The sequence below is a fragment of the Martes martes genome (genome assembly GCF_963455335.1).
Source record: "Martes martes genome assembly, chromosome: 14".
Classification (NCBI taxonomy): Eukaryota; Metazoa; Chordata; class Mammalia; order Carnivora; family Mustelidae; genus Martes; species Martes martes.
The window spans coordinates 65,031,249-65,056,356 of NC_137902.1; the positions used below are offsets into that span (position 1 = coordinate 65,031,249).

Below are 25,108 nucleotides of genomic sequence, written 5' to 3' on the forward strand. Positions count from 1 at the left end.
ATGTTTCCAAGGGTTCTCTCTTCCTGTGGCCTTCTTCTAACTTTTATTTATTTTTAAAGATTTATTTACTCGTTTTAGAGAGAGAGAGCCTAAACCGTGGGGAGGGGCAGACGGAGCGGGGAGAGAATCTCAAGCAGACTCCCGGATGAGTGCGGAGCCTGGTGTGGGGCTCCCTCTCAGCACCCTGAGATCATGACCTGAGCTGAAACCGGCAGTCGGACGCTCAAATGACCGAGCCACCCAGGTGTCCACCCCTTCTTCTAACTTTGAAAAGATTATGAGGCATCCTTGTGTTTATTTAACTCAGTAGTTTTTGGATGCCTGCCAAGTGCCAGCTCTACACTTGAGATGTCCTTTCAGGAGCAAGGCAGCCTCATGAATAACTGCATGCCCCCTGCTCTGGGCTCAGGGTGTCAGAAGCCCAAGCCGACCTCCTCGCGATTTGGAACAGCAGGACCTCATTCCCATCCTCCTCCTGGAGGGCAAAGTGGGAGGAGGTGTTATCAGAGCCCAGGGGCCCAGGTGGGCCTAGAGACAGGAATGCTGCAGGAGGTGGAGAAAAAAGGAAAGAGACACCCTGATTGTCCCTTCTCCCACCCTCCAGTCTCTTGCCAGTGCTTCTTACTGGCCGAGTCCCGTGGAGGTGAGTTGGCTTCAGGGACCTGGGAGTTGCAGCCCTTATAGGTCACCCCCACCTTGCAGAGCAGGAGAAGGACAGTGGAGGATCCTGGGCCGGACAGACCTGGGGCTGGCTCAGGAACAAATGAAAATGGAAGGGCTATGTTTGGCCGGGGCAGTGTTGAACACTTTACAGATGACAGAATGTTGGCGAACTTGTAGGTTTTTCTTTCCCCTGGAGGATGTGAGTGAAGGGCATTCCAGGGAGAAGGATCTGCATGGGCAGACTCACGGCAGCTCGAAGCCACAGGCCCCAGTCGAAGGACGCCTGCAGCTCTGAACGGCTCCATCCGTCTCAAGCTCTTTCTTCAATCTCGCAGGCCCCTTTTGTAGATGGCTGTCTTGTGTGTCCGTGTTGTCATTTATGGCTGACAGGAATTTTCTCTCTGGGGAGAGCCAGGTGGAGAGCTCAGCACCCTGCATACCCACGAGTGCAGCCGCTTCGGACAGCTCTGGCTGCTTCGCCAGCGAGGGGAGGTCCTGGCCGCTGCCATTTCTGTTTGGTGCCTGTGGCCCAACTTGGGCCCCAGGGCTCTGGCAACAATGCTGCTGCCTTGAGAGGAAAACCGGCTGCACAAGTTGGTGGCTTCGTGGCCTTGTCTCCTCCTGGAATGTCTGGCACTTGATCATGCTGTTAGAATACATTTCTCACATTCTCCTACTGTGAAATTTGTTTTTATGATGCTAGAGGATTTTGTTTAAACTTTTTTTATTACGGAAAATTTTCTGCATACGCAAAAGGAAAGTGAATTTATAAACCACTGGGCTTGACCAATTATCAACACGTGGTCAGTCTCGAAATTGTTTCACCTATAAATAGTTCAGTTTGCATCACTGATAAGGATTTATAACCACATACCATTACATACCACATTTTAAAAAAGTAATATTTCCTCTAGCAACTTTGTGTTGGAAAGGTAAACAGGAGAGTCTCTTCTGGACTCAAATGTGTTATCCTTCCTTCTCTGCTTTAAGCCTTTACCTCTGTGCCAGGAGGCTGCTGGCCCCAGATCTAAATCTCTTCCTGCTTAGTGTGCTGGCAGCTGGTATGGGGACCTTTTACCTGCTGTTCTGCTTCTTGGTACTAGTCCCCCCAGCATCCTAGTCACGCTGGTTCTGCCCTCAGGAAAGTATGCAGTCTGGCCTCCCAGCCCTCATGCTGTACGGTGGGATGGCTCTCAGGTCACTGGCTCTGGCACTCGGGGCAAGAGTCCTGGCCCCTGCAGCTGTGCTGCAGAGAAATCTCAAGTGAGGTGTCCTTTGCAGTCTTCGCCTGGAGCTTTTAGCTGCGCAGTGTCTGAGCATTGTGGACGAATTACACCTTAGGAAGACGGGCTGGCATCTAGAGCTTCTAGAAAGTCTGGCGTGGTGTTGTATGTGAAGCCATGCGGGGCTGGCGAGCAGCAGACAGGAAGCTGTGGGCAGTGTGTGCAGACGGATGTCTCCTGGACAGGTAGAAAAATGAGCATCTTTGCCCAGAATCTGCAGCTCTGAAATCTGCGGCTTGTGCAGCACATAGATTCAGAATGGTTTCAACTTGGTTATTTCATGTGAGTCTCACAGGAAGTCTGTGGGATGGGTCGTGGGAGTTTCGACGGAAAAAAGATCAGGTGAAATGTGTATAAATTATTGGCCATGGAACAGTGCTGATAAAATGGGACAGTTGAGAGTGCAAGGTAGATGGCCAGGGTTCTTCCATTCTGTCAGCTCCTCGGCTGATGTGGGGTAGTAGGTGGCGAGACTCCTTTTACCAGAAGTTCTCCAAATCTTGGCTCGACCTCAGCAAGAGGGACCAGTCCAGGTGGTAAAGTCCAGGTAGTGGAGGCTGGTGCCGGGTGGCCAAGCCCTGAGCCTAGGAAAAGAAGTGTGCGGAGGGATGGTCTAGACAATGTTACTTTGCTCTCTTGCAAGTCAAGTTAACTAGGATTTAAAGTGGGTGGCTGACTAGGGGTTTGGGATTTGGCTTATTTTCAGAGCAGTTGCTCTTTGATGGGATTAATTTGGCCTCATAGCTAATAGGGGCTCAGCTTTCAGTCCGTGGGTCCCAGACGTTCCTGTCCATCTGAAGCACCTGGAGAACTTCAAAAGTCATGAGACCTGGGGTCACATCCTTCAGTGTCTGAGGATGGGAGCCCCTGGCATTGGTATTTTTTAAAGATTCCCTGGTAATTCCAAAATTACAGCAACAACATTTTGGAACCACTGGTCTGTACATTTGTAAGTACATATTAATTTCACCTGAGGCTTGAAAAAGATGCTGCCATTAAAAATGTTTTTTTGGTTTTTTCCCCACTAGTTACTTTTTTCCAGCTTTCTTGAGCTTATAATTGACATGTAGCACTGTGTAAGTTTAAGATGTACGTGTCGATTTGATATTCTTATATATTGTGAAATAATTACCCCATGGCATTAGCTAACACCGGCATCAAGTCACGTAATTACCTAAAAAATTCTGATTTCTTAATTGGCATTCTTTGAATAGAAAGGCATCTCATGATATGCGCTCCCCTTCCCTATTACACCAAGAGTGGTGTAGGTGACTCCTTGTTGTATGCCTTTTTTCTTTTCCACTTAGTTATGTGTTGGAGATTTTCTCTTAACAGTAACAGTACATTCATTACGTCCCCATTCTTCTGTGCAGTTGCATGGTAATCCGCCTTATGGCTGTCTCTTACCATTGGGGATCCAGTTTGCTGTCAGTTTTTGGTCTCACATTGTTACAGTAGCCTTGAACATGGATCGTTTCGCATGCTGGTGAATCTATCTGGGAGGACACATTGCATTTGGTAGTGCCTATCTAGTATATACCATGTATACCATGTATATGGGCCACTCCCTTCAACCTTTTCCTTATATTGACTAAATCCTCCCATCAGGCCTGTGAGGTAGTCAGTATCTCCATTTTACAGATGAAAAAACTGGGACTCACCAGGGTTTGGGTGACTTGCCCAAAGTCACGCCCTAGAGAGAGGCAGAGCCAGATTTCACACCTGGACAAGTTGACTCCAGAGACATTTCTTTACTTTGAAATACTGCATTTCTGGGTAAATTCTCAGGAGTGACATTGCTGGGTTAGATGCGCTATGTATGTTGTGATTTGAGTAGATGTTGCCCAGTTGCCCTCAGTGGGGCTAGTGCTAATTTACATTTCCATTAGCAGGATGGGAGAGAGGATGATGGCCCCGGACCACACTTTGATCCAGTTGGGATTTTGTCAGTCTGGTAGATAAGAAATGGCATCTTGGTGTGATGGGCATTTCTCTCAAGGGGATGGGCAAACATTTTCTCCCATGTTTGTAAAGAGCATTTGTGTTTCCTTTTCAGCAAATGCCCACTTCGTAGTCTTATTGATTGTCTGTTGGGATGTTGGTCTTTCTCTTAGCCATTTTCTCAGCACTCTGTATATTTCAGAGACTTGCCCTTTTTCTAATTTTGAGTTGGAAAACAATTTCCCACTGTCACTTATTTTTTGATTTGGCTTTTTGTTTTTTGTTTTTTTTCCCCCCACAATGTTTTTTTTCTCCACGCTTTCTTACATCATTTATCATCTCAGGAAGTAGTATTATGATGTTAGGTAAAAATTTACTGTGTATTTACTTCTTTGGAAAAAAATGTAGGATGGCTACCTATTGGGTTTTTGTTTAAATGATTCGCAGTGCATTTAAGAGAGATTCAGAAGAAATCGTAGAAGCAGTCATGTTAGATATTATTTTAAACTGCTGAATGACTTAAATTTATGGCTGAATATTAGAGCACATCTCCTGGTGTCTTTTAGAGCCTCCCTCATCTTTCTCTATACTATCACTTCATATTTCATGTACAATCCTAAGTTAGGATGAATCTTCCGTGATGAATTGATTACTGCATTATTTGCATCTTGGATACTATTAGTGTAACCTTTTCCTCTCTCCAGAACCTTCTTAAATGGACTTGAGGTTAATTGGCATTGTTTCTCTTTCCTGGTCAGTTTCAGACTCTTTTATCTGGTGGTTTTATTTTACTCTGCAGTATTTTCCATTTCCCCTGTTTAAAGATAGGTTGAAAGCTCTGGACCTTAAATTGAACCTTCTTACCACTTAGCAAGTCATTTCCCTTCATCTCTGAAGTATTTCTGAGGCCATTATTTGTTAGGCACTATGGTAGGGTCTAGGGGACATTCCTGCCTCTTATGGGGCTTATGTTCTGGCTGGGAGGAGGGGAGGAGGGGAGGAATAGATATCTGACAACTAATTTTAAATGTAGATTTAAGATTGTGACGGAAGAAGTGCCTGGGTGACTCAGTTAAGTGTCTGATGTTGGCTCACATCGTGGTATCAGCAGGAGTCTGCTTCTCCCCCTTCTTCTGCCCCTCCCCCTCCCCCTGCTCCTGCTCTCTCTCTCTCAAATAAAATCTTTTTTTTTTTTTTTTTTTTTTTAAGATTATGATAGATGCTTTCAAAGATATGGTTTTCAGAGGATGCAATCAGGAACTCAGCTCATTTGGGGCAGCCAGGGAGAGCTTTCCTGAGGTACATTTAGGCTGCCATCATCTGAATGATAAAAGTCACCGTGGAGAGGATTGGTAAAAACATGTTGTGGGCCAAGGGAACAGGCCATGCAAAAATCCTGAAAGCAACAGAAGCATGGCAGGTTTGAGGAACTGAGAGATAAGTGTGGTCAGAGTGTGATCTGGATGTGGCCCGAGGAAGGATCTGGAAGTAGGTGGGGCCAGTTCTGACAGGGTTCATAGTCTGTCTTCTGATGGCTGCTGTGAATAAAACCCGAACCAGTGGTAAAATATGGAAGACATCCATTTGAAGGGAAGAGACTTTTTAGCTTTATCTCTTGCGGTCTTCAAATTCTGGAGCTGAGAATACCCTAAGTGTCCTTTATTGCCAGTCTAATGCTTATTTTTACAAAGGATAGACCAGGAAAATGACACTGGTAGCCAGGAGTGTCAGAACTTGAACCCACGTCTCTTAATAAACTGTTCTTTGTACTCTGCACTTTCTCTTCCCTCAGAAAACATGCATTCTGACTAAAAATTGAAATGTGTTCTGATGTGTGGTTTTATTCTGATTTATATGAGAAATCTTAAGAATGTTTAAAAATTAAATCACTTAAGAATTTTGTTGAGTAGTGTTTATTGTCTCACAGAAGAGGAGACTGTCTTCTAGAATGTGGGCTCTGCTGATGTCATGTCCATGCTTCTAATGCTATGGCTTCAATACAACTTTTTGTATCTAGATCATCTACTTCAAGGAGCACTGCTGGCATATGTGCTTTTTAAATTAGGTATAGTTTTGATTCCAGTGACTATGCCATTCTAGAACTTTCTTCAGATGAATAAATTTGGCCTGCAAAAATAGCATTTTAATCCATTCTTTTTTAGTTTTTCATTAGGATGTGTTTTTGCCAATAGTCTTCATATTTTAAAATCCGAATGTGGCAAAAAGATTTACTGCTTGTTATGCAAACTTTCTGACTTGGTTGGGGGATTGGAGAAAGAATGAAAATGGAGAGAGTCTGTAGATAGAGGAGTAAATGTATCAAAAATGGACCTCCCCACCTTCACACTTTGTTCTGTGCTCGTTCTAGTTAAAAGGTAAGTAAGTAAGTAGCCTGTTCTTTGCTTTCTTTGTACAAGGGAAGAGAAAAGAGGGAGATGACAGGGGATATGTTCTTCTCACATTTATTAGAGTCTTAGATCCTCATGTGATAGACTTTTTTTTTTTTTAAGATTTTATTTATTTATTTGATAGAGAGAGAGCATGAGAGAGAGAGAGAGAGAGAGAGAGAGAGAGAACCCAAGCAGGAGAGCTGTGAGAGGGAGAAGCAGACATCCCGCTGAGAAGGGAGCCTGATGCAGGGCTCTGTCCCAGGGCCTTGGGATCATGATCTGAGCCGAAGGCAGACGCTTAAAGACTGTGCCACCCAGGCACCCCTGGTAGACTCTTTGCATGTCCTCAGTGGGATTTCTTGGCATCTTAGTAGTGTGTTGAGGAGAGGAGCCCTTTAACCTGCACAATGAGTGAGTCAGAGACTTTAGACCTTCCTTTATTGGAGCCTGTGCATTTTTGTGTTACAGCTAACTCCAAAATGTCTCATGTGCATTTCGGATCTTGACTGCTTATGTGGGGGATGGAAAGGGAGCCTGGAGGAAAAGGTGGATTCACTGGTACTACCGTTGAAGTAGGCTAGAGGCTGGGGCCAGGGGGAGGTTATAGTGGGTGGGGACTATCCATTAATACTAGAATCTTGGTTGGGGTCTCAGCAAGGGTCAGATGTAGGTAAAATTCCTTATGTATGGATCTGGTGCCCGGGGAAGTGGAGAATAATTGGGTTATCTAGGGTGTGGTCTGGGTCTGCAGAGGACACCGGGAACCTCACCCCACAGGGCTTTCTTACCGCCCAAGTTTGTAAGGTAGAGAGAGAACTCTTCCGTGTTTCCCTGCCCAAGGCTGTTATATCTCTTTGCATATTGGTGGGTTTAAGTCTGTAGGTGAAAACAAGCAGGAATATCCTATTGGCATTTTTCCCAAAATGCGTTCAGTCGTTAAATATTATTAACTGCTCATCTCTTGTCCCTCTACTTTCCCCTCTTCGTGGAGATCATCTGAGACTCCCGTTCCATCAATACAAAGTGCATAGGCTCCATGTTAAAACTGAAAGACAGAGTTTTACATTTTTAGGAAAGATACGTTTAAAAAATTATGTTAATTGGTGCATTTGGAATTGGAGCCATATAAAAATGAAAGATAGTGTCTTATCCTTGACCCTGGTTTGTCTTCATAGGCATAACTGCTATTATTGGTTTCTTAGTCATTTTCCAAAGTGTTTTCCTGGATATATTTTATGCAGATACAATTGTGGGCCTATATTGTGCCCTTAAGAAAATACACAGAAATGGGAACGCATTGCATATGCTCTTCTCTGTCTTGCCTTTTTCACTTAATGAAATATTTGAGTTTCATTCTTGAGTTTTGAAGGGATTGGCTTTCCTTTTAGAAATAAGTGCCATGTTGCTTATATGTATATTTTTCCTGGAACTTAGTCAACTTTATTAGCATTGCAAACTCTTCTTTTTGGCTAAATAACTTAGGTGGCAGTGAGAGAACAAAGACACATGGCTTTTATTACTAAACTCTCCTTTCAGTAGAATCTGCGAATTGGTAGGTATTGGGAGTTCAAAACTGTTTTTTTGGAGTAGCACTAAAGACCTGTCTTTGGCTAACATAGGTCACTCCCCTGGGTCACATAAGAAGGTGACAGTCTTTGTAAAATGCTAGGAAGTGTTATGATGTTTGTTCAAAGTTTGGGGCTCTCTGTTGAGGGTTTTGAACCCTTACAACAGCACATGGAACTTTTTCTGGCTTCGACTGTGTTCAGAGTCTACAGATCGAGTTCTTAAGACAAGGCTGTACTCCGGTCACCATCATTTCCCATGACCGGAGTCCTAGCCCACGTTCTCAAATATATTTTAGGGGTTTAAGAGTCAAGTAGATTTCCCCATTAAGTACATAATCAATTGAGTTCACTCCAATTTATGTAAGTGGAACCAGTAAAAGGAATACAAGCTTTTAATATTATGGTCCTGTTGGACAGGATTTATAATCTGAGCAACCTTGCAATAAAGCGTACTAATTAGGTTTTTTCTATCACTCACCTGTGCTTACATGGGTTCAGCTGATAGAATAGGGAAGAGCAAAGCGAAGAAAAAGAGGAGCCTGGGTTTTGTTTCGTTTCTTTTTTTTCTCTTCTCTTCTCTTCTCTTCTCTTCTCTTCTCTTCTCTTCTCTTCTCTTTCTAAGATTTTATTTATTTGAGAGAGAGAGTGCAAGTTCCGGGGGGTGGGGGGCTGGGATGGGGCAGAGGGAGAGGAGGAAGCAACACTCCCGTTGAGTAAGGAGCTTGATGCTGGGCTCCATCTCAGGATTTGGAGATCATGACCTTCACCGACAGAGCCACACTGGTGCCCTGAGCCCGTGTTTCTAAATACAGAGCCTCAGGGGAGCCGATGGCCCCTGTCAAAGCTGGTGCTGTTTCTACTTGGGTCCTCTGCTGCATCTGAGGACATCTTACTTAGTGTTTGACCGTTTCATCCTTCACAAGCTATTGATGCCATCATCTCAGTTGAAGCCACAAAAGGGAGAATTTATTTCCTTTCCTAGTTCCTTTCCCCCAACTTCCAGTATCACTTTGGACTCTCTAGTTTCGTCTTCAGCAGAACTGATAGACTGTATGGTGGTTGTAAAGACACATGGTTTTTTAACTCAAAGGCTCGGGTGCCGAGGACTGTTGCTAGTACGGAGAAAGGAGATGAGAGAGGTCCTAGTGGGCAGTGAACCCAGCCGGTTACTTAAGTTGATGGGACCCCGCTGAATCCCTCTTACTGTGCTTTGGGGGTAACAATATATTCCCCCCCTTTTCTTTTTCCTCTGAGTTATTATTATTTGGTTAAAATGTAGGCAGATGAATGAACACCCTCATACCCCTCACCTAAATTCACCAATTTTTAGCATCATATGATGCCCATATCCCACACATCTCTCCCTCCCTCCCTCCTTCTCTCTGTTCCCTGTTGCCCAACCATCTGAAAGTAGGTTTCAGATATCGGGTCACTCAGTTCCGAAGTATTCAGTGTTCGTCTCGGGAACAGGGACGTGGGGTGAGAGGATTTTTGAGTGCCGTCTACCTGCCACAGTGTCCCTTTTATGAGGACTCACAGAAGAACTTGTTTTCTTGGGTCTTAATACCAAGTAAAGCTCCTCAGTTTTGGGGCAGCAGAACTGCTAGGCTGCCAGGACACTCAGAACTAAAATTTCAAAATGTGTAGGACCTGTCGATTAGCATCTGTGGAACTTTTAGTTTTACTTGGCCGCTAGACTTTGTCTTTTTTCCCTATGGCCATCCATGCTTCCTTCTCTTTTAAAATCTTACATATTTATGCAAAGAACCCTGGTGAATTTTAGAATGAATCGGTGTATAAAAATGAGCTCGGGGTGAATCTGCAGTTGCAGGAAGCCCTCGGCTGACCCTGCAGGGGAGAATAGCTCAGGGAAGTCTGACCTCCTTATGCCCTCCTGGGACACCCAGACAAAGCGGGTGGAAATTCCCCCACCTAAAGCCCCAATACTTTCCTTTTTCTTTCGAATATGCTGCCTTAGGTTCATCTTAAAGACATCTCACCTTCGCCCTTATGGCCGTGTCACCCCCGAGTGCATGCCTACTCCTCACCCAGCGCCCTGGCCTCACGTTTTCATGGGGCGGCTCTGCCTGCTCCGACCAAGCATGACTTTTGGTACCAGGGGCCGGTGACATCGCTGGGAAGTGAGCACCCCTGCCACGGTTGCGTCTGTGACAACAACGGGAAGACAGTAGGAGGAAATGGACTGAATGGTACAGTGCTGTTGGAGGGTTGAGAGTGGAAACGGATGTTCTCTGAGACGGTAGATGTGGTGGAGAGGGTCGGAAGGCAGGGGTGGCGGGAAGAGTCTGGTGAGACCTGAGCGGGCCTAGAAGGCCCAGGATGAGGAAGGGAAAGGTAGATAAAGGGAGTGTGGAAGGGGTCAGCCGGCTGTGGATCTGCTGTCTGCCATCTCCCCGGGACACGTCAGAAATGACCACTCCTCCCCAAGTTGTACAGAGACGCCGCTGGACAGAGACTGGGAGGCAGGATGTCCATCTGGTGGAAACTGCGTGTTCTGGGCACAGGCACCAGGCCAGTGACAAGCACGATCTCCGGCAGCCCTCAGAAGAGCTCTGTGGAGGATGAGCGGTTAACCTCATTTACAGCTGGACAAAGGGGCTCGGGGAGGTTGGGAAACTGGCCTCAGTGGTGGACATGTGCTGTCTTCAGAGTCTCAGTTAAGTGGGTGCTGCTCCGTGATACGCTGACATGTCATCCTGCTCTTCTTTAAAAAACTTTTTGAAGCATAACTTCTTTAACTGCACGTAGGCTGAATGTACAGCTTGGCGAATTTTCGCAGGTGGAAGGCACTTGGATAACTTGTACCCAGATCAAGAAATGGAATGTTACTACCATCCTGGATCCTGCTTTACCCCCTGTAGTCTCCATCCCTATAAGAGTAACTCCTGTCCTGAGTCGGAACTCTGTTTATAGCTGGACTCATACAGTATGTACTCCTTAGTGTTTGACTCCTTTCTCCCACCGCGATGTCTGTGAGGTTCGTCTGTGTTGTTGATCTCTTCCTTCTTGAAATTGGGTCTCAGGATCTAGGGTGTCTAGAGAAACCATTTCTACTCCAGGGTTACACGGTCCCCTGCGTGTACAGTTGGTATTCTCAAAACCTGCAAATTTGGAAAATGTCGTCTATGAGGTATGCTCACAGTTTGCCTTGCTTTGAACTTGAGAAGAAAAAGCTGTCTGAATTTTCAAAGTTCTTGGTGTGAAGGATTTTCTGTATTAATAGTGAAATGCATTTCCATATTTTTAAAAGAATGGAGCAAAAGTCTTGATGAATTTAGAGTCTCTGCCAGAGACATTTTGTCTTATAGATGTAATGTGCTTTTATGCAATAGCTAGGATTCTGAAAAGTTTGTTAATGAAGTTAAATTTGGGTTTAACAAAATGTAAGCATATGTGGGATCTTGATGGGGAAAGAAATTGGAAATTTGCAGAGTGAAGTTTGTGCTCTTTCGCTAAAGACCATCAGGAATGCACCTGCCAGGAAACAGGTTGAAGACATTCCTCATCTTAGTGCGGGAGAACGCTCCTTGGGGAGTAGGATGGTGTTAGGAAGAACCTATTTGGGTTTTGGTTGGGTAATCCTAGGAAGGTCTACAAAAACACTGGTTCATTCTAGATCAGGTGTTTTCAAAAAGCAGGGGCAGGTCTATGATTGGGTATCTCAGTACATCTTACCTATAGAGAGGGTGATACTGAAAGCTGTAATTTTTAAAGAAGCTGCAGTCACTCATTTTAGCGGAGGGGGGATGTTTGGTATTTTGTGGGTTTCACGGGGATCTTGTTTTGTCTCATTTTGTCATGGTCGCAGAGTGACCTTGTTTGATGTGGATGTCCTCTGAGATTGTTTTTGTCCTCCAGAGCAATGTGACTTAGCTGTAAACGGCTGGTAGGTTTGTAATAATATTGAGGTTTAGCTGTGAGCATCACATCAGCTCCTGGATGTCAGAGGCTTTTTTTTTTTTTCCCTCTCAAGGAAAGTTCCTAGGTTTTTTTGTTTTTCATGAGTCTACACATTATAATACAGGTGTTCTTAAAATAGGATTAACCTTCAACAGATACTTACTCAAGATACTAAATATGAATTCTGAGCAGAAAGTATATTTAGAACATTATCCTGCAGGTTGTTTTCAGGCTTCTTAGGTGACTAGGGTTGCCCTGTGTGGACTGGTTTTTAGAGCTTTTAGGTAATCCTAGTGAAGTCACGTGGGCCTTTGGCGATTGCTTAGTCACACTTGACTCTTCTTTCCTTACCTGTTGAGTGAGGGTAATTATAACAGTGACCCACATTTCTTAATGCCCCCCTGTGATGTCGGGTTTGATCCCACCATGAGATGGAACCTGCAATTTATACAGTACTTGCTTCTGAAAAGGCTTCGAGGTGGCCAAGATGATGTGCCTTTTCTCTGCCGAGCGCTCCAGCCACGTCTTCTCCTTTCCTTCCCCCCCAAAGAAAAACATTTTCTGAGAGAGGGTGGTCTTCATCTAAGAAAACTTCATCTAGGGATGCTCTGTGTAGGTACCAAAGGATGGAAATACCTCATTGTGATTGCTTTTCAAAGCAGGGTTTTTTGTTTGTTTTGTTTTGTTTTTTTAAGATTTTATTTATTTATTTGACAGAGAGAGACACAGCAAGAGAGGGAACACAAGCAGGGGGAATGGGAGAGGGAGAAGCAGGCTTCCTGCCAAGCAGGGAGCCTGATGCGGGGCTTGATCCCAGAACCCTGAGACCATGACCTGAGCTGAAGGCAGCCGCTTCATGACTGAGCCACCCAGGCGCCCCATCAGAGCAGGGCTCTTGAGCAGGAGACTTGCACTTCGGTTAGCCCAGCATTCTGATTATGAAGAGTGAGGGGCTGGGGTGTCGCAGTTTGGGTCACCTTAGGCTCCTGATCCTGTCACATGGGACTTGCACATGGTTTTCTCATTTTCTTGTCTAACGGAGCGTTTAAACTTCTAATTTCTGGCATCTTCTTTCTTGCTACTTGAATGCTTGTAAACGTAGCCTTATCTGTGAGCTGCAGCGGTGTGTGAGGGCTCGTCCGAGGTCCCGGAACGGAAGGAGGAACCGGCTGGTGAGTTTCACCTCGCACTGTCCAGCCTGATAGTCCTTAAGAAAAGGAGGGGACACAGGAGGGCGAGTGTTTGGATTAATTGAATAAGAGCTTCAGACCAGTGCGAGTGGGTGGAAAACAACGACAAGAAGAGAGGAGCTAGAAAGTAGACAGCCTTGCTGTCAAGGGTAGCGCTGCTTGTGCATATTTTGGGGGTACTGTCTGATTTCATTTTTGACTAAATATGTGGCCAGTTATCCCATTGAAATGCTTTGAAGTGGCATCTAAATTCCCTACATACCCAGATTTAGTTGTGGACAATCTTTTTTGATTCCATCATCTCTATATTCCTGTGTTAATAACTCTGGATGATTACAACTTCATAGTAGGTTTTACTCTGCCATATGGCGGGTTCTGACACCGTGTGTTCAAGGCTGCCATGGCTATGACGGCTCTCTTCCTGCGTGTCACGTCCCTGAAGTCTTGTGGGGAGTCGAGGTCGGGGAACATTTATATCTGATAAATCTCCTGTTTATCCACTTGTTAAAGTTTGTGTTTCTTTATTTCAGCCCTCTGGTGAGTCTTTAAAAAAGACTTCATTTAGCACTGGCAGCTATCAGCCTTTTTTCTTAGGGACCTTTCTCTTGCCCGTGTGAGCAGGACTTTTTCTGTTTGACTTTCTCATATTTAGGCATGATTTTGCTTTGTGTTTTTTAAATGTTGCTTAGCCTCTGGTTACCTGCTGAACAGTTATTGGTTGGTTCTCTTGCACTTTCTAGGTGGATGACATCTGAAATGACAGATTTCTGTTCTCTTCCTTTCTAGCATCTTTTGATCTCTTACCAGAGAATCAGGTCATACTCGTATTTAACTTAACATGTCTGGCTATTTATACCTAGTAAACAGAAGAGAGTACTAATTTAAACAGTGCTGGCTCCTTTACTCTCAGGCAGCGAGCGTTTATGGGCCCTGGTCCGTCTCTCCTTCCACCAGTCGGCTGTGGATCTCTCCTTGTACCTTTCCACTGCTGCGTGTTTTCTGTTGTTTTGTTTTGTTTTTCTAACAGAATCGGGTTCTCTAGACCCACCCCAACCATATCATAATCAAAGGAAAACTGACTTTATGCCATTTCCTACTTGCACGCTGGCCTCCGAAGTTAGCCTGAACGTAAGAAGCACCTTGACCATGTTTCCTTTTGGTTTATTGCATTAGCCAGGACCTTCTGTACAACCTTGAAAGATACTGATGGTAGCAGGCGTCCTTTACTTGTTCCGAACTTTAATGGGAGAGCTTCTTGTGCTTTAGTCTTAAATATGTTGTCTGATGAAAGCTTTTGGGAGAAGCTTAGACACAGGATGTTTGCTTTGTTTTGTTTGTTCTCATGAGTGAGTGGAGTTTTGTCAAATGTTTTGCATCTGTTGAGATGATACCTAAAAAATCTCAAGGTAATGAAATACAATAATACATCATTTTATGTTGAACTCGCCTCATTCCTGAGATAAGCCCTACTAGTAATTTTTAAAATTTTAGTACATTACTGTATTCATGTTCATTCTGCTAATACTTTATTCAGGATTTCTGTGCACGTATTACATAAGAGTGGCCTTTAGCTTTTTGTTGTACAGTTTGGAAGCAGGATCACTTAAGGGTAGTTTTCTTAGATTTTTTTTTTAATAGGTATAGTTTGTAGTACATGGCAGTTATCTCAAAAGTGTGGTGGAACTTACCGGTCAGAAACATCTGGAGCTGGTATCCTGTCTAGACAGGAGAGGCTTTTATTTATTATTATTATTATTATTATTATTTAAAGATTTTATTTATTTATTCGACAGAGACCTAGAGCGAGAGAGCACAAGCAGAGGGAGTGGCAGAGGGAGAGGGAGAAGCAGGCTGCCTACTGAGAAGGGAGCCCAACTCGGGACTCAATCCTAGGACACTGAGATCCCAGGACACCTGAGCTGAAGGCTTAACCATCTGAGCCACCTAGACACCCCAGGAGAGGCTTTTAAAAAAAATGGCAGAAGCTTTCCTGTTGGGAAAATAGTGGTGGCAAGTAGCCTGTTTTGTGAGGCAGCTGGGCATGTCGCCCTTCAGGGGTGATGCTCTGAACCAGCTGCCAGGCATGCACACACATTCGTGTCTGTTCTGCACGTTGCTCACACACAAGCTTGTGATTACGAAACTGCTCTTCGAGTTTTCAGTGACCATTTCATTTTCAGGATTGCAGAATTTACGTTAGTATTTTCATAGGAGTACGTAGTATGAAATTAAGCCCAAACGTCAGTGCTCTTTGCATGATATCCTCGAACACATTGAGAATGCCATGTGGCAGGCACGGAACGGTCAGAGCTTTTGTCTTGGTCTGTTTCAGCCAGTTTGGTGCCAAGATAGTTCTTAAAACATCCAAGTGAGTACAGGGGTTTTGGCCTTAACATGATCTATGTGTTCCTGAAAACCTTGGCATCCTGCAAAATCACTAAAAATATGAAGGCTTGAAGCAGGGGGGTAGTGTTGGGGCAGAGCACCCGCCCAGACTGTGCGGCGTTGTCATGGTTTTGTGCCCGGGGAGATGGGAGTTCGGATGTGCCGAGTCGCGGTCGGCAGGCCAGCGTCTTCCAGAGGTACTAGCGGTGCGGGAAGCACAGGCTGTGTGCCCGGGACGTGGACAGATGAAATAAAGATCTTTGCTCCCCAGGTTCACCTGGATGAGAATCCTTGAACTTCTGTGCTCTTTGAACCCCCTTTTTCCCTGGCACCTTCCTCATCCCTCGGAGTGTGTCCTTCCCAGGTCTTCCCTGGTTCAGTCACCAAGGAGCCTGTCACAGCTACCTTAGTTGAACACATCTCTCCCGGACTTTAAATATTTTCTTCTGATGACAAATAACTGTTTATTGCAGAAACTTTGAAAAACAGGTTCACTGTACAAAGACTGTCCTCAGTGCTGGTCCTCAGAGCCCCCCCTCAATCGCTTGTGCTTCTGGTTCTCTCTAACACATTTGAGGGTTGGGGTGAATTTTTTTAGCAAAACTGGGGTCATGTTGCGGCTCCCAGCTGGTTCTTTCTTGTCAACACGTATCATGGCAGTCGTCCCTTGTTCTTAATTATGGCAGCATAATTATTCCATTGTTAGGGTCAACAACCATTTATCAGTGCCTGTATTTCCTGTTTCTGCCGTAACCAGTCACCGCAAATGACCAAGAGACTGGGAATGACGCAGATTTATTATTTTCCTGTTCCATAGGTTAGAAGTCCGGCTCTGGTCTCACTGGACTCGGATCAAGGTGTGGCAGAGCTACCTTCCATTCTGGAGGCCATAGAAGAGAACCCATTCTCTTGCCCCCTCCAGGGTCTGGAGGCCACCTGGACTTCTTGGCTCTTGGTCCCTTCTGCCATCTTTAAAGCCAGCAATGGCAGGATGAGTCCTTCTCATATGGTATCACTCTGACCTCTGCCCCACTTGTAAGGACCTCTGTGAGGACATTGAGCCCACCCAGGTGTCCCAGGATAGCCTCCTTATTTTAAGTTAGTTGATTAGCAACCTGAATTTCATCTCTTTCCTTAATTCCAGTTTGTCATGTAATATAGGCACAGGTTCTTGGATTTGGGACAAGGACACCTTTTTTTTTTTTTTTTTTTTTTGGTGGGGGAGGCATGATTCTGCCCGTCCTGGCCTCCTCTTGTTGGTGAATCGGTTGTTTGCATTTGTATGAATGATAATTCAGTGAACTCCTTCAAACATCAATCTCTGTGTATCTCTGGTTGATCCATGGATCACCTTTCTGTACATGGACTATTTCAAAGTGATTGTTTTTAATATGTTTGACAAAAATTACCAAATTACTGAAATTTTCAGTCTTGAGCTATAGGAGAACAGAAGGCAAGTTTAAGTTTAGAGCCAAAGAGAAATTTTCAGAACTGGGAGGAGACCAATTTGTTCCTTTGTTGCATTTCTCTTCTAGTGTAAGGTTCTGTCTCTCATAATAGCTTTATTACATTCCCTGTGCCTTCTGGCACATGTCATACATGTTTATTGGCATATATTTGCTAGATAAATGAATAAGGAAATGAGTATATACACTTGTCACACACACATTCACGCACACACACACACACACACACACACACACACACACTTCACTGTTAAACTCCTTCTTTTCCCTTGTTTCCTTTCTAGTATTAAATACCGGTAGGTACTCTGAATTACTAACCAGGGTTAATTTTGCAGCATTTTGGATGTTGACGGCTCTTTTGGGTTTGAATGTAATACTGCCTCAGTATCACTGAAATGGGGAACATTTATTTGCCACGAAAAGCGTTGAAGATGTACTTAGATGGTTTTAACTGTTCCGTCTTGCTAATTTTGAAGGCTAAATATATGTCCTGTGTATTCTCTCTTCTTCTTCCTCTCCCCTTTTAATACAAAAACAGTTTATTATAAATCTTCACATATTTATATAAATACCAGTCTCCAGAAACAGTGAATGAAACCTAGAGTTACTTTGAAATGGGCAGAGTAAACTGGCACATTAAAATACAGTCCCCTGGTCTCTTGTCCATGGAGCGCGGTATGTTTCAGAATTAAGGTTTTCGGTGGCGAGGATGGAGGTATATCCGTTTCCTAAGGCTGCCATAACAAAGTGCCACAAACTTGGTTGCTTAAAACAACGGAAGTTTAGGGGCACCTGGGTGGCTCAGTGAGTTAAAGCCTCTGCCTTCAGCTCAGGTCATGATCCTAGGGTCCTGGGATTGAGCCCCGCATCAGGCTCTCGGCTCCCTTCCCTTCCTCTCTGTGCCTACTTGTGATCTCTGTCAAATAAATAAATAAAATCTTAAACAAACAAACAAACAAAAAAAACCAACAGAAGTTTATTCTCTCACAGTTCCAGAGGCTGAAAGTCTGAAAGCCAAGGTGTTGCAAGGCCATGCTCCCGGGGAAGCCTGCAGGAGAGGGTCCTTTCCTGCCTCTGCCGGCTTCTAGAAGCTCCTGGTGGTTCTTGGCTGCAGCTTCTGTGCTTCTGTCTCTGCCTCTGCAGTCAACATGGCACATCCTTGTTCTGTCTCTGTGCTCTCCCTTCTTATGAGGATTCTAGTCATATTGGATGAGGGCCCTCCCTGATGACCTCCTCTTAATCTGATTATATCTGCAAAGACCCTATTTCCAAATACGGTCATGTTTACAGGTACTTGGAGAAAGGACTTCAGCACCCCTTTGGGGGCGGGGGGCACAGTTCAACTCCTGACAGGTTGGGGCATGGGAAGGCAGTGCTGGGCCCAGGCCACATGTAACACCTCCAGATGGGTTGAACAGCACTCCGTCAGCAAACACATCGGCCAGACATGTGATCAGTCACACTAGGTGTGATGATAAAGCGTCACACTGCCTCGTGCCAGTTTAGATCAGGCTGTGCCACCCGGCGAATGCAGTTCACGCAACCTGGCTTCCTGTCCCATTGTTGCAGCTTTGGGTTTGCAGTCTTCTGGATTTTGGAGTGGGGAACCTGTGCTGGGTTTGCACCTTAATTCCCAATAGCAGGTTAGTGAACTTTGTTGGAAGTTGTATCAGGGGAAAGTTACTCCTTCTGTACTAAAGAGTTCTCTTTGGCTGAAACAGACTCAAGCGTGGATATCCAGGAGGTCATGTAGTTTGACCTCTGTATCTTCATGTGCAACCAGAATAGAAATGATATGTTGAACAGTAAACCCTTGCCAGGAGTTAAATCACCCCTCCCTCCCTCAGAGAACCTTCATCCATCAGCCCCCCCCACATCAAAGGCAGTCTTGCAGTTGAACCAAAGCATCATGCCTTTCCCCTCTTCAGAGAAGCTGGCTTCCTTAGAAAGTCGGTGTAGAAGCCAAACCCCAGATGCATCTGAAGGAGCAAGCAGATGATGAACGGGGGAGGGAATTGGCTACAGCTCAGCTCTCTCACCTGCAGCTGCATGGGAAGCAGACAAAGCTTGGAGCTTCGAAGAATGTCAGAAGCAGTTTGCTTTAAATCGCCATATCCTAACTCCATCCTGAAACCCAGAGTTGGGGCATCTGCTGGAAGGAGCATCTGGCTAGGAGGATATCCAACCCTGTCACGTTCACTGGACAGTTCTTACGGTGGAAGTATTGGAAACATCTGGGACATCAGGGAGATCGGGCACCGTCAGTGAGATCGGATATTTCCGACGTCAAAAATCACTGGAGGAACATGTAATCACAGAGAGTGCTTCGAATAGAATAAGTGTGGTGAAGGGATGCGGTGTGCCTCTACCGTGAGCTGTTTTATCAAATGTATAGGCAGGGAGTCTTGAGGGGACAGGTAACAGTGTTAGCAGTGTTTTCCCTAGCAGACTACTTACTTTCTTGGGAGTTTTCTACTCTTGTAATGTTTCTTTTTTTCTCTTGCTGCCCCCCAGAGCTTTCTCCCCTCTAAGTCTCTTGATCCAGAGGCCTTTTCCTTCGGGGGGAGAATTGTATTTCCTTCTGTTTAATCAGAGTGCTTTGCTCTCTTGCTGCTAATGGCCCACCGAGTTTGGAGGATACTACGTAAGAGTTGCTGTACAGACCAGGGTAACGTCCCCACTGTCTCCGAGGGAAGGAGGAGGAGGATGTGGGAAGATCACTGAATGGGGAAGAGTGATATTTGGGTTCTCGTTCTCACTTCCTGCTGACTAGCTATCTTCTTGTCCTTGGTGTCCTCTGATGGCAAGGTTTTCCCTAGAGCTCTTCTGGAGAATGTAACTGATTTTTTTTTTTCAGTTGCTGTGTTGTAAGGGACTTTGATTACCTCACCTTTTGTTTGTTTGTTTATTTATTTATTTATTTTTAAAGATTTTATTTATTTATTTGACAGAGATCACAAGTGGGCAGAGACAGGCAGAGAGAGGGGGAAGCAGGCTCCCGGCTGCGCAGAGAGCTCGATGCGGGGCTCGATCCCAGGACCCCGGGACCATGACCTGAGCCGAAGGCAGAAGCTTTAACCCACTGAGCCACCCAGGCGCCCCTATTTTGTTTATTTTTATTTAAAGATTTTGTTTATTTGAGATAGAGATAGAGGGCACCAAGCAGGGCTGGATCCCAGGACCCTGAGATCTTGACCTGAGCTGAAGGCAGATGCTTCACCAACTGAGCCACCCAGAAGCCCTGTATCACGTTTTATGGAGAAAGAAATGTAGGTTTAGGGTAGAGGGAAGCTTGCCAAGGCTAAATAGGGGTTCACAGCACAGCCAGGACCAGAGCCCAGGTCTCCGGAGTGCCAGCACACTGTTCTTTCCTCTGCTTCTGGTTCACCAGCCAGCCTGGTCGGAAACCCTGAGCCCCACACCCCAGAGCTGACCCAGTCTGTCAGGAGAGGGGCCTGGCATGGGTAGTTTATCTTAATGAATATTAGGTGTTGCTAATGTAACCTTGATATTGGGCTTGTAGGCAGGACATTCCCTCCTGGGTGTGTGTGTCTACACATACAAATGCCAAGTGAATGTTCATATTTGCAAAACTTAGTGCTTAGTATAGGCAAAGTAAATGTTCTCAGCTCTGTGGGTACTGCGTGACTCCAGAGGCACTACTAACATTTCTTAGGTGCAGTTCTATTTTTTAAAATTTTTACAATGATTTATATGCATGATATTCATATGCATTTATGTAATAAACTTATAATTTTTTATTTATTAGATGACTACATTTTATATATCCTTATTAAATTGAACTTTACTCGTGGGATCATAATACACATACATTCTACCACTTTAATTTACTATATCTTGGGGGAGCTTTTAATTTCTAAACTTAGATCTGACTTTCCTCTCACACTGATGAGTTTTCGTCTAAGGAATTGTACTGTGGCAGAAGCTAACCTGCTGAAAGGGAGATCCAAAATGTGGCTCTGAGTCTCTAACTGCCCCTCACCAGCCCCCTGCTCTGTGCTGTTCATGGGCCTGGCATCTTCTGTATCACTGCTCCGCCATTTTGTGGGAGGTTAGCATGCCTCTGTGCCTCATAACCCTCAGCTGATTCCAGGCTGTGGGAAGGAGGAAAGTGGGTGACGATGCTTCCTTTTTCAAGATGCTGCCGCTTGCTTCTGTCCATCTCCTATAGACTAGATTGGCCTCAGGGCTCCCCTTGCTGACAGGGGGGCAGGGAGATGCAGTCTGGCTTGATGGTCATGGGTCCAAGTAGAGCACGAGGGGGTCCTGTTGTGGAAAGGAGGAGGAGAGAGAGTTCGGGCTGGGGGTTAGTTGCCGTCCTTGGCTACCCCGACCATGATGTGGCGGTGGTGATAGGAAGGTGGTAAGAATGGAAGTCAGAGCTACCAAGTACAGGGCTATGTTGCGGTGTTGGCGGCCTCCGTGGAAGCTGATGGAGGCTGGGAAAGGCTGTGATGGATTTGGAATTACTGGACTAGCAGTGCCAAGAGCAGTGACAGTACTACTCATCTTTTTGTCACAAGAACCTGACACTGCTTTGAGCATCTGCTAACCAGCAGAGTGAAAGGAGGAAGGCTCAGAGACTGAGAGAAGGCTTTTCCTGCATCTCACCGAGTGCCCATGTATCCAGTGTTTGAGTGCTTGCCAGATGCCAGGCACGGTTCTAGACTCTGGAGTTGCAGCAGTCACCAGCAGACGTGCTGTGCTTCATAAGCCAACATTCTGGTGAGGCCTGAGGGAGACGGAGAAATAAAACCATCAGAAGCAGAAAACTGTATAATGGGATGTGTGACTGTGGGCTGACTTTAGGTTTGGTGGCAGGGGCAGCCTCTTTGGGGAGATGTGGAATGACAGGTGACCAGCCTGCCATGTGGCAGAGGGTCTAGCTAGTGCCCAAGTGCCTCACAGGAATCATGAGGTTGGCATGTGTGGGATGTGCTGGTGTAGCTGGAACGCTGTGAGCATGGCAGGGGGAGGCAGGCAGGGACTCCATGGTGGAGAGCTAGTAGATTATCGGAAGGAGTCACCATTTCTGAGTATCTGGGAAGGCACTGGAGGGCTTGATGTAGGGCAATGGAGTGGTCAGTCTTTGGCCAAATCACTTTGGATGCAGAATGGAGCATAGATTATATGAGAGCGAGAGGAAGAATCTGCAGGGCTGGCTCAGCGGCTGTGGTCAGCTGGGTAAAAGATGGTGGTGGCTGGAACAGAGGCAAGGGGAAGAATAGAAAGAAACATTCTAGATCTATTTCAGTTATAAACAAGGTGTTCCGATGGATTGAATTGGACACAAGGAAGTGTTTACGCAAGATGTTTACTCAAGATGTGTTTGATGTTGGTTGTGTTTGAGGTTCCTTCATGAGCTCCAGTTGAAGCTGGTAAGTAGGTAGTTGGTTAAGAGTCTGGAGATCTGGGGGGGTTTCTCTGGCTAAGGAGTCTCATGGCCTTCTTAGTCAGGGTGTACTTACGTTCAGGCTTTGGGTTATAGTTTATACCACCATGCTGAAATCATTACAGTGTGATGGGTCTGATGTGTGCTCCCATATGCACTCTGTGGCTCCCATGGTTTTGGAAGGCTGGATGAAAGGGCATTCTTTTTAGATACAAAGTGAGCCCTGGTTGCCAAGACCACCCCCAGGTTTGTGGATTTGCTGGGAGAACTCAGTATGCAGTCATGATCATGGCTAAGATTTATTACAGCCAGAGGCTACAAAACAAAATGAGCACAGGGCAAAGGTTCACAGAGGGAAGTCTGGAGGAAGCCAGGCATGAGCTTGTAAGAGTTCGCTCCCAGTAGTCCTACCGGATGTACTTACTTCCCCCCAGCCGCAGGTGTGACAACACATTCGAAATGTTGTCTATCAGGGAAGCTCAGTAGAGACTCAGCACCCATGCTTTCACTGGGACTGATCACATGAGCCCCTCTGCTTAGCGTGTCCCCAAATCCCAGACACCCAAAGGAAAGCAGGAGTTCATCACAAACCATAACGTTTGTAGAGTTTTGACACAATGAGCCCCTTTAATCAGGATGGTGGGACCCTTCCCAATTCAAGTTCCCAGTCACCAGGTAAGGGCTAAGCTTTGTAAGCAACCTTTCAGAGAATAGTGGTGAGGCCTGCTATATGTGAGCTGTTTCATACACACACAGAGTGTGACTTTTCTTATCCTACAGTTCCCTGTTAGACTTGAATCCAGACCCTCACTTGCCTGCTTGTGGCCGACCTGTTCCCATGTTCCTGTGACCTGTCTTCCCTCATCCCGACAGATGCATCTTCGTTCACTCTGCAAGAGCAGGGGAGAAGGGCGTGTGGAGTAACGCTGACTTCCAGAGCGTGCTGTCAGCCTGGGAACACCATGTGGGTACCATCAGGAAATTGGTAGCAGTAGCAGAAAGTGGTTCTTGGGCGCTTCTGAAAGGTTACCTGTCAGTCACCCTCCATTTAGTTAGTTCGTTTGGGAAAGGAAATTACAGGGTAGCTCCTCCCCAAGATGAGCTGCTTTGTGAAGCCCAGGCATGGTGCCGCGGCCCACGTTGGCTTTAAGACTGAGCTCAGAGGTTCTGCTGCTTTCTGGAGCGTCGTGCTACCTTCCCTGCCCTGGGGGGCGACACTGTTACTGGAACGGTGGAGTAGGCCATAAAAGGACTAGGAGCTTTGGAGCCAGTCCAGGGCTTAGGTTTGAACTGTAGCCCTGATACTTAGTAGCTGGGACCCTTGAGCAAGTTGCTGGACCTCTCTCAGCTCTTGTTTTTATGTGGGGCTGAAATACGGGAAGCCCCTCTATCAGTCGAATGAGATGTATAGAAGGAGCCTCCTACAGTGTGGGGGACGTAATGGTCCACAGAGTTGATGATTCATTTATGGATACAAACATACGTATGCATGTCTATAACATCAAGTTTGTATATTTGTTTACGTTTTTACCCCCCTTCAGGAGTCGTTGGACTGCTTCTGTGCTGGGCTGTTTCTTCTGTTACTGCAGTGGATTAAATACTTCCCTTTTCTGTGCAGCTTACTCTTCATTTTAAATCCCTTGATTGTTCAGCCTATTTTATGCGGCCAAGATGACTCTAAGGCCAGCTGCTAAGTGTATAGATTAATGATGTTACTTTCACCTAATTGCTAGGATTATATACCACTTCAGGGCAGGGACAGTGTCAGTGGTCCTCGCTGCCATATCCATACAGTGCTTGCCATGTAGGAGATTCTCATGTACTGAAGTACATTGTAAAAATCTGATCGCTGTAGCTGCTGCTTCTACGTGTCAGCCGTTCTGGTTGGGAACTTATTATGGAGGGAAGCCTGCTGTTGATGAGGGATGCCTCCTGGCAGTAGTGCTGGGGCTCACCCTGCCCATGGCAGACCTAGCGGGGACGTCGTTCCTAATGCAGGGTTCCTGATGAGTCAAGGCACTTTGTGAATGACCAGCATTCAGTCTGCAACAGTAATCGATCGCAGTCTCCGCTCTCCCTCTAGGGTGAAGGTGACCACCAGTGAGCTTATTCTTGACTTGATTGTTTTGTTGTTTCTAATTTTCTTCATAATGCCTCTGTTGATGAGAATGTACCTTCTGGGAGGAAGGATTCCTGTCTTTCTGCCTATTGAGCTGCCCTCGTTCACTGGGGTCCCTGTACCACAGCTCCCCCTGTTGATCCTTCGGAGTAGGACCTGTTCGCCGGATTCCTTGCTCTGCTCAGTTGGCAGCTGAGTCGCCATGCCCGTTTCCCAAGCTTGGTGAGCTGTAGCGATTCCATATTCCTGTTCTGCGGGTCTCAGTTACTGCCCTGGCACCAAGTTTGGAAACCTTGAGGTGTTTGGGGATAGGAAAGGGTATAAAGGGTGTGGCATTCGTGGTTTTCTTGTGAAAAAAATGGTAGAGGCCTCAGTTTTTATTTTTTAAGTAATCACTGCCCCCAGTGTGGGGTTTGAACTTATAACCCACGATCAAGAGTCACACAGCCTACTGACAAAGCCAGCCAGGTACCCCTAGAAGCCTCCATTTTAAGAGCACATCTTCCCAGAGCAGTGGATAACTTCCCCCAGGGCTTCTGAGCCAAGATGGACCCTGGAGATAGTAATAGCTTCCAGGTGAAGAAGGTAATGGGTTGAAGTTAATGAGTGATGGGAATCACAAACGCAGAACACTGATGTGCTCATTTCTGTCTTTGTATCTCTGGTCCATCTTACAGGTGTGTGTGCCTTGAGACTCATAGGCGCAGACTATGAGTTTTGGTCTGATTCTCTTTTTTTTTTTTTTGGTCTGATCTCTTTATATATTGCT

At 45.6% G+C, this 25,108-nt stretch overlaps 1 protein-coding gene across 1 annotated transcript in view; it reads left to right on the forward strand.

The window, feature by feature from the left end:
• Window positions 1–25,108, forward strand: part of CCDC6 (coiled-coil domain containing 6) — a 107,154-nt gene that overhangs the window by 17,643 nt on the left and 64,403 nt on the right. The gene's annotated exons all lie outside the window — the stretch shown is intronic.